Raw genomic sequence first — 9,520 nt, 5'->3', positions numbered from 1 at the left:
GGCCAGTCCAGCCACAGCATTGGTGTAAAATCTAGATCTCCAAGGGTCTCAGGAATCTTCCTAAGTCATTTCTATGGGTGGGCTGTCCTTGTGCACTTGTTCCTCAATGGTTAAAATCATTTTTCTTGGGAATTCCCTGGTGGTCCAGTGGTCAGGACTCTGTGCCCCACTGCAGGTGGCCAGGGTTCGATCCCTGGTCTGGGAACTAAGATCCCACATGCCGCACGGCGTGGGCAAAAAAAACAAAAATAACATTTTTCTCACTACAGAGTCCTCAGCTTTATCATAGAAATTTTGCCCAGACTCCGGCAACAGGTGATTCCAAGTATTTTCAGATAGTGGAATACTGATCTTTTTTCTAAACCACCATAGGTATTCTGCTGGGAATTGTGAAGTAATTTTGTAGCCTAGTGCCATTTTAAACAAGAGACTCCAGATTTTTTTTAAAGAAAATAAAGTTGTATTCAAAATATTATTTTGTTACTCTGTACGCTACTTTCCCCAGCTCATATCAGTGAATGAAAATATAAATACTGCAAAGAAGAGAGTTTTCCATGATAGGGCTCCTCTGTATCAAGGCAATGTTTGAGTAAACGTCCTATTAAGTTAAAACTCTAAGCTGTAAGTAGTTTGTGAGGTCCTCATGCCAAACGAAGGTCGCGATATTGTTTTATGAAATAGAATTTGTACATTGACAGTTACATTTAGATATAGGCCATGTCTGATAATTTTTAAAAATTCTGTAACTACCTTCACCCAGTGAAGATAATAAAATATTCAGTTTAAACTTGGAATATCTTGGAAAAAATCTCAGTAATGGTACAGTTGCAAAGGTATAATTATGGCAGAGCATTGGGAAAGAGTTTGCCCTTCACTGATGAAAGCAATATAGCCAGTATATGCGTGTGTCTTTACTGATTGGTGCCTAAGGGAGGTTAGTCAAAATAATAAGGGGTATCTTGGCAATAAAGTTCACTCTTAGCCTTTCTGTTGTTAGAAATCTTATTTCTTTATTAAAAAATAAGAGATGCACGATGTTTTATGTCTATAGTAATAAGATGTAAGAGATGTTTTATGTCTATAGTAATCACAACCTGTCTACATGACAATGTAAGTACTCTTCCCACCTACCACCATCTTCTGGGTAAAATGGATTTTTCATACAAATTTGTATACTATCAAAGTAGAGTTTGCTAAAAATATTTATGTGTTGAGTGACTGTGAATAATGAACACAAGAGTAAACACAGTCACCTTCTATTGATCCAACTTCTTTCCCACCTAGAAGTTATGGGCCATGAACAAAAAACAATGGAGTCATTTATGTCAAAATGGAGCTGGGAGACCACTAGGGAAGAGGAACTTACACATGTCCACATCTGGATGCAACATAAACTTTTGATCAGGCCATCCTGAGACCACCTGGGACTTGTTTTCTTTACGCTCTAGAGACAGCAGCTTAGCAACCAACCTGCTGCCAACAAGTGACTGAATGCCTGCGACACCAATCATAGTTCTGTAAAAATAACCTTCTGTGGAAAGTCTTGTAAGTTGCCTTTATAAACTCCCGCCATTTTCCATTTACCTCGGAGCACCTTTGAGTTGCTACTCCAATCTATGCCTCCTGAATTGCAATACTTAAAATCTCAAGTAGGGCTTCCCTGGTGGCGCAGTGGTTGAGAGTCCGCCTGCCGATGCAGGGGACACGGGTTCGTGCCCTGGTCCAGGAAGATCCCACATGCCGCGGAGCGGTTGGGCCCGTGAGCCATGGCCGCTGAGCCTGCGCGTCCGGAGCCTGTGCTCCGCAACGGGAGAGGCCACAACAGTGAGAGGCCCGCGTACCGCAAAAAAAAAAAAAAAAAATCTCAAGTAAACTTTCTCTTATTTGCAGCTTTTTGTGTGTTTTTGTTGTTGTTGTTGATAAGTGTAATCATCATAATCATAACAGATAACATTTATTGAGCATTTGCAACTCGCCCCTGCCTGTGTTAATTGTTCCTGTTCAAAATCCTGTTTAATCCTCATATTTTATACACAAATTTATTTATACATGTACATGTATACACACATATAAATTATATACATGTATCGATTGATTAATAATTTAGGTATATTATGAAACACAGGGAAAAATAAAATTAAGTTCATGAGATAAAGATAAAATACATAGTAGCTACGAGGTAGGAAAAAATTTTATTCTTGCTTTATGAATGAGGGAGCTGAGGATCCGTGTGGTTAGATAACCTGTGGAGGAACTTATGTAATTCCTAGGAAAATTTTCCTATAAAATTAGTTATATCAGTATGCTAAATTTATATTGTATGTAAATTTAATTCATTATATTTAAAAATGATTATTATAATAATACGGCTACTAAGAATGTACAAATTAACTACTACTCATATCAATTTTCATAATTTCAGGTGTAAATTATATTTTGCTAACAGTTAGTTGCTATCAAACTAAAAACTTGTACGTGTTCAGTAATAATTCTGCCAGATTCCAATTTTTTCTTCTAAGACAAAAGTGGAAGCTAACAAGAAATAGCCAAATTAAAAGTCAGGGATAATTATGTTAGCATTAATGAAAGAAAACCCTGTAATTTTCTTTTCTTTTCTTTTCTTGTCATAGGACACATTGAACTCTTTAAAATGCATGCAACGAAACAGAATTTTATGTCCACTTTCATATGACTGTGTAATATTCAGGGCTGCAGTTTCAGGCTTATAAAATAGAAGCAGCATGGTCTTTAAAGGGCAGATGATCAGAAACAAATCTTATGTGGTATTAACAAAAGGAGCATGTAGAGAACACTGAGCAAAATGTATTTTAAAAAGTAATGGAACACAACATGTATTATTTTTTCTGCCTTAATAAGAGTAGTAATTTATAGTATAATGCACATTAAATTGCAATACAGACTGCCAAAATAATTACTTCATAAACATTGATAGCAAACAACCCATTTGTCTTTCGGCAGAGGTAGAAAATGATGACATATTTTTCTCCTGGTTCATTGGCAGCTCTATTCAGCTGAAAATAATTTGTTGGAGATTGTGAATAAATATCGTTTAGTATTTTCAAACCGGTACATCCCAAAACTAGTGTTTCAGACAGCCATTGATAGTGTTTTTGGGGAAACAGTCTGAGTTATGAAAGGAAATGGGGCTGAGTGAGAGAACTGATTTTCCAGATTAGGTTCTGTCACATATTAGGTGTGTGACTGTGCAGAAGTCCGCCTCTTGGAGCCTCTATTTTTATATCGAATGGTTACAGTAATGGATGTCATAATCATATGTGATTCTTAGAGAGCCTTACACAATTGAAATACTGGTTTCTGAGTAGGCGAGATTAATAGTAGTGATTATTCACCCAACCATCTAACCCCTAATCCTTTAATTTAACATAAATATGTATGCGTAATTGTCAGGTACAGGGCAAATTATTTCAGATACAGCTGTTGATCAACTTACAATCTTTCGACACTTGACAGATCACCAGAGGGAGATTAAGAAATTACAGATGGGGATTCTTCTTATTCCCACTGCAAATTGCAGTCAGCAACCACAAAAGAAACTTTTTCCTGATTTGGCAAGTCACTGTCCATTAATGGTATGATTTTTACAGTCTTTATTACGTACACTTGTATGACCACCTACTGGATCTGCTACTTTAAAAAGAGTATTTCACTTTATTGAATAGTTACAAACAAAAGTCTAAGTGGGAGAACGCAGGAGCACACACCAGGGTGACAGCAGTTGAGATGGAGAGAGTTAGTGGGAGATATATTTTACAGATAGAATCAATACAATTCATTGAAGGATTAGATGATTTTTGATTTGAATGAGTGGTTTGTAATGCCATCTCCTGAAATGGAGAAGAGAGAGTTGGGTTGGGGAAGGTAGAAATTTAAAAAAAAAAATCAGTTTGGATTATGTCAAGTTTGAATTGTCTATAATATAAACAGTTTGGAGCTGAGAAAAAATGTGAGGGCTACATATGTGACTTCAGAAACTCTCTCTATATAGATGGTCTATAAAGCCAGGGGAATGGATGAGATGACCTCAGAAGAGAGTTTAGAGAGAGGACAGAGAAAAGCGAGGAAAGGATGGCGGGAAGGAGAAAGGGAAAGAAAAGGAAAGTGGCTGTGAGTAGAACATGGTGGTCTTTACATCGGGTGAGAATCCTTATTCATATTATCCAGTCTTTTTGATCATTCAGAACCCAGAAATAATTATTTAAGTAGATGAGCTAAATTAATCAATTGATCAGGCTGACTATAATATCAATTTCAACTCTGTCCTTATACATTATAACAATTGGGTAATTCATTAATGGAAATAAATATTTACATGTATGTTTTATACATATACAGTGTTACACGTATAAGAGTAGCTTCAAAGTATTCTGGCATGTATTAATGGTCCATTAAAGCACTTGTCAGGAGAATGAAGTCATTTGGTCTTCAATGTTTCATGCCTTACAGTTCACTTGAGGCTTAGATTAATTGCATTTTTATATGCCATTTTTGCTTCTCATTTTTCTGCAATTCATTTAATCAAGCTGGTTTTTCATGAAGAAAAACTAAGTTGAAAAGTACAAAACCACAAAGTAAGTTTAAAATTTAACTAAATGGACTAAGATTGAAAATATTATCTTTGGCAAACTTTTCAATGACTTTGTACATCAGAAAAAAAAATGCACTCTGAGTCCTTGCTGTTACAGGGAGAGACTTACATTCTCACATAAAAAACTTTGAAAGGAGGAATAGAAAGCATGATGATCTAAATTTGGCTACCGTATAGCAACTTGGCCTTTTTCCATAATGTTGATACACTAGGATGGGGAAGTTGTCAGGATTCTAGAAATCATCTTCAATAATTATCCCTCTCTTCTCCCTCTTATGCAATAGAAATTAAACCCTATAAAATCTTCTTTCCACATATCTTTTGTACCTGTTTAGTCCTCTCCACCTGCACTGGACCCTCCCCAGTTCAGACAACTTCACACCATTTCCCTGGAATGAACTCTCTTCCTTACTTCGGCACCTGCTCTGGTCCTGACCCCTTCAATTCATCCCTCTGTAACTGAAAGTGGAGTCCTGCTTCTTGCTGCTCAAAAGCCAATAAAGAGACCTGGTTGATGGAAAGGAAAGTTTGCTTTATTTTGGATGCCGGCAACTGGCATGGTGGTAGGGAGGGGGCACTCCCGTCCAAAGGCCGATTCCCCCCCAACCCCTGACAATCAGAGGGAGGGACTACCTGCAGAAATAGCACACTCAGCTCTGACAGCCATCTTGAAATTGGTCATGCAGTGGTCAAACCAGCGTCATCTTGATTGCTTTAGGTACAGTTAGTCTTCAGTTTGAGGGTCTGTTTGTTCTCATTTCTTTGAGGCCAGTTCTTGGAATTGTGGCAGCTTATGTCATGGCTACCATCTGGTCATCATGTAGTTAACTTCTTCCACCGGGTGTGGGTTTCAGTATCTGTAAGACAGCTCACAGGATATGGCTCAGAATATTATCTACAGCCGCTGAGGAGGAACTAGAAGTCCTTGACTATGTTTAATGACTAAATAATTATTATTTGGTCTCTTTTGACTGTTTTCCTTTGCTTCTGCATTTTCTCACTTCTCTGATTAAATTTATTCTTTGGCTAAAGTTTTTCCACAGACAAAAAGCAGGCAGGACACAGGGGGTGGGGGGAGGACCATAGGGTCCTGCTCCATTTCACTTCCCTCAGCTGCCAAGACTTTTCTACCAGTTCTCCCACTTCCATTGCTACCCTAGTCCAAGCCACCTGTATATCATGCATGTGTTACTGCCACAACATCCTCCTGACAAGTCTCCTTCTGCAGTTTCTGCACAAGATTGATCATATCATCCTATGCTTAAAAACCTGCAGTGGCATCTTATTTCAATCATAATAAAATCTAGACTCCTTACCATGGCCTTTATGATCTGGCCTCTGCCTACGTCTGTTACCTCATCTCCGTCAACTTTTCTTTGATTCAAAATCACAACCACGTGGTTTTTTCCCTAAGCTACAAACTGCCAATTCCTTGCCATCTCAGAGCATTTGCTTTATATCCTCTTCACATAGTCTTTCAAGTGGCTTCTTTTCATCAACCAGGTCTCAAATCAAATGACCTTCTTAAGAGGACTTCACTGAACACTCCAATTTTCTCCCTTTTGCACTCTCCATCTTAACAGTATATGATCACTTCTTGATAGATTTTGGTTAATTCATGAAATTGTCTTGGATAAATTGTGAATTCTGGACTCAGCCTATGAGGTTGCGAACACTGGCTTTTCCACCAACTAGCTTCCACCTGGGCAAGTTATTTAATCTCTACTTCTTTTTCTGTAAAATGGGATAATAATACTTCATAAGGTTGTTGTGAAAGTTAAATAACTTAAACCTTAAGTTCATGGAACAGTACCTGGCTAGTCATTGTTATTTATTGTAGATATAGTAGAATTGATGCTAAAACATAGCTCTTGAAATGCAGGTCTATTTAGTTCATCCACTTCTGTAATTACGACATCTAGAATACAGTCTGGTATTCAATAGATCCTCAAAAAATGCATGACTCATTATTACTTGACTGGTTACCTGGCAAAAGATACCTCTGATTAAAGAAATTCAAATTCCAAATCTTTTAAAATAATGTGGAAAAATTTACTTTACCATTCTGCCGTTGGCTCTGGTTGAAAGTTCCAAAATGCCACATAATCTACCCTTGAACAGTAGATTTCAGTTACTGAGATCTGGATACATGGGGAGTCTCACATTCTATAAAGGAAAGTCAGCAAGAAGCAGATAGCAGGGGAACTTGACCTCCAGCCATGATGTTGATATTAAGGACAAAACCACCAGATCCAGATAGGTATTGGGAGTATTAACCAGGGTACCTGGGTCAGAACTAGGGAGAAACCTCCTGGAAGTAAACTTCAGATGTAAAGGGAACAAATTCAGGCAGTTTCCTGGGATGGAAATTAATGTGATGCTAAATTATTTGTGGTACCAATTCCAACACGTTGCAGGGGGGTGGTTCCCATGCAGCACCAAGCAATTCTTGGGACACTAGGTGGGTGTCCTACAATTCAACTCAATCTGACAGTATCTACCTAGAGATGGCGTCAGATTTCATAGGTTAAGAGCTCAGTCCCAACAGAATGTCTCCCCCACCCCCATCAGATACCAGTAGCTAGACCAGGTTGTTACCTGTACTTCTGACCCATGGGCTATAAATCAGAGGTTACCACGATCTCCTCCTTCGATTCAATTTATTTGCAAGAGTGGCTCCCAGAACTCAGAGAAAACAATTTACTTACTAGACTATTAGTTTACTTTGAAAGGATATAACTCAGGAACAGCCAGATGGAAGAGATTCATAGGGCAAGGTATGGTGAAAGGGTGCAGAGTTTCCATGCCCTCTCCACAAGGGTGTCACTCTCCCAGCACCTCCACATGTTTACCAATCCAGAAGCTCTCCAAACACCATCCTTTTGGGGTTTTATGAAAGCTTCATTATATAGTCATGATTGATTAAATCATTGGCCATTGGCAACTGATTCAACATCTAGAACCTCTTCCCTCCTCAGAGGTTAGGATAGGAATGACAGTTCCAACCCTCTAATCACATTATTGGCTCCATTGGCAGCCAGCCCCCATCCGTAGGTGACGTCCCAAAATTACCTCATTAACATACCAAAACACCTTTGTCACTCTCAACACTTAGAAAATTCCAAGGGTTTTGGGAGCTATGAGTGAGGAACCATGAGCAAAGACCAAATATATATATGAGAAATGTATTTTGGTCAACTGGATGACCATATATATATTTTTCTTATAAATCAAAATATCATATGTGCCTTTCAGTGGTCAAGATTGGGTCAAAAATGAGAGAGAACATGCCCTATAAATGAGGAGTGCTCCTAGATCACATTAGTATATCCATTTGGGGCTGTGATGGAGAAGTAAGAAGTAAGGAAAAATATCAGAGGTAGATCATGGGTAGTCTTCCTAAACGTTGTTTATATAAACTGAATGGTTCATATTTGCATAAAATTGATAACATTCATTTTCAGATTGTTGCTAAGATCATCATGCTAAGATCATGTACCATATATTGATTTTTACTGCATATTATTGGGAAATCTTGTCTAGGGTGAATTACTCTCATAGGCTAAAAAGCAGAAGGAGTGTTAAGGCCTCTTTATTGTTTGCCTCAAATAAATAACTTTAAATCATTGTTTAAGGGTATATTAGTCACAGAAGGAAACTGAATCCACCATTTACTTTATCAAATTTTCTCTACACCATTCACTGTGTTTATACACTTTAACAAGTATTACAAGATACTGTGTTTGGCTTTTGGCAGGTTTTTGTTTGTTTGTTTTTTTTTTTTTTTTGGCTGTAGCATCTGTTCAGAGTGTCAGAGTACAAATTTAGAAGCTTATATATATAGCCAGCAGGTCAGCTTTTCATGAGCTGTTGTTAAAAATTTCTCCGATAAAGCTACATTTGTTGGAGGATCTTTCGACTAAAATAATATAAAGGTATGTGTCTGATCCTTCTAAAAAATTTGGCATTTAAACAAAATATAAAGCTGGGTTATGTAAGGACTTTAATACCTATAGTCATATTACATAAAGCTTTGCATGTTCTGAAAACTGACTGTATTTTCCAGTAAAATTACTCTCTATGCTTTATAATAACATATTTTCATGGACTGAGAAAGTTCTGCTCTTAAACTTTAAATTCTGTAAATTATAAGTTGTTAAAAGATTTAACACTCTCCTAGTCCTGATTTTAGTTTATATAATCATAGTTACTTTTATACACATTACTAATGAAAAATCTTGACTTCTTGTATCAGATGTATGAATCTAATTTTAGAAAAGCTTTCTGTATTTTTACTGAGCTGAAAAAAATTTGATATATTTGACAACTGTTACTTGCATATTTCTGATTAATGAGGCCCTTAGAGCTAAGGCTGTTTATGCAGTTTCATTTGAAATTTATTGTAAGTAGTATTCCATAGATTTATTATAATTATATGGATTACTGTTAGTGATTTTTAAATTCATTCTTTTGAAATAGAAAGGTTTTCAAAGAAAAAATAAAGGTTAAAATGTTGAGTTGAAAACCATATCTGTCAGGTTGAAAAGATTCTTTACTCCATTCTCTAATTTTCATCCAAAGAGACACTATTACCCACTTTGCTATTGTTTTCTTTCCCCACCTTTTCCTCCTGTCAAGTCTTTCTTTTTCCCTCTGCTATTCTAAACCGTTAGGTCTATATCAAGATCATGCACTCCTCTTCATTCCCAGAAGTGAATAAAAACTATGTAGATGGTGTATGGAAAGAAAGACTCTGTTCCTGTAGCAGAATTGAGCCTTTCTCCCTCGGACTTAGCATAAGCCTAAGTGCAGCAGGCAGGGCAAGAGAAAAGGAAAATGTTTCAAACACCTTTTAGGAATTATAAAGTAGAAGTAGGAGATTAGTTTTTAGAG

The sequence above is a fragment of the Stenella coeruleoalba genome (genome assembly GCF_951394435.1).
Source record: "Stenella coeruleoalba genome assembly, chromosome: 4".
NCBI lineage: Eukaryota > Metazoa > Chordata > Mammalia > Artiodactyla > Delphinidae > Stenella > Stenella coeruleoalba.
The sequence above is the reverse complement of the archived record's forward strand: the minus strand, read 5'-3'. Positions refer to the sequence as shown.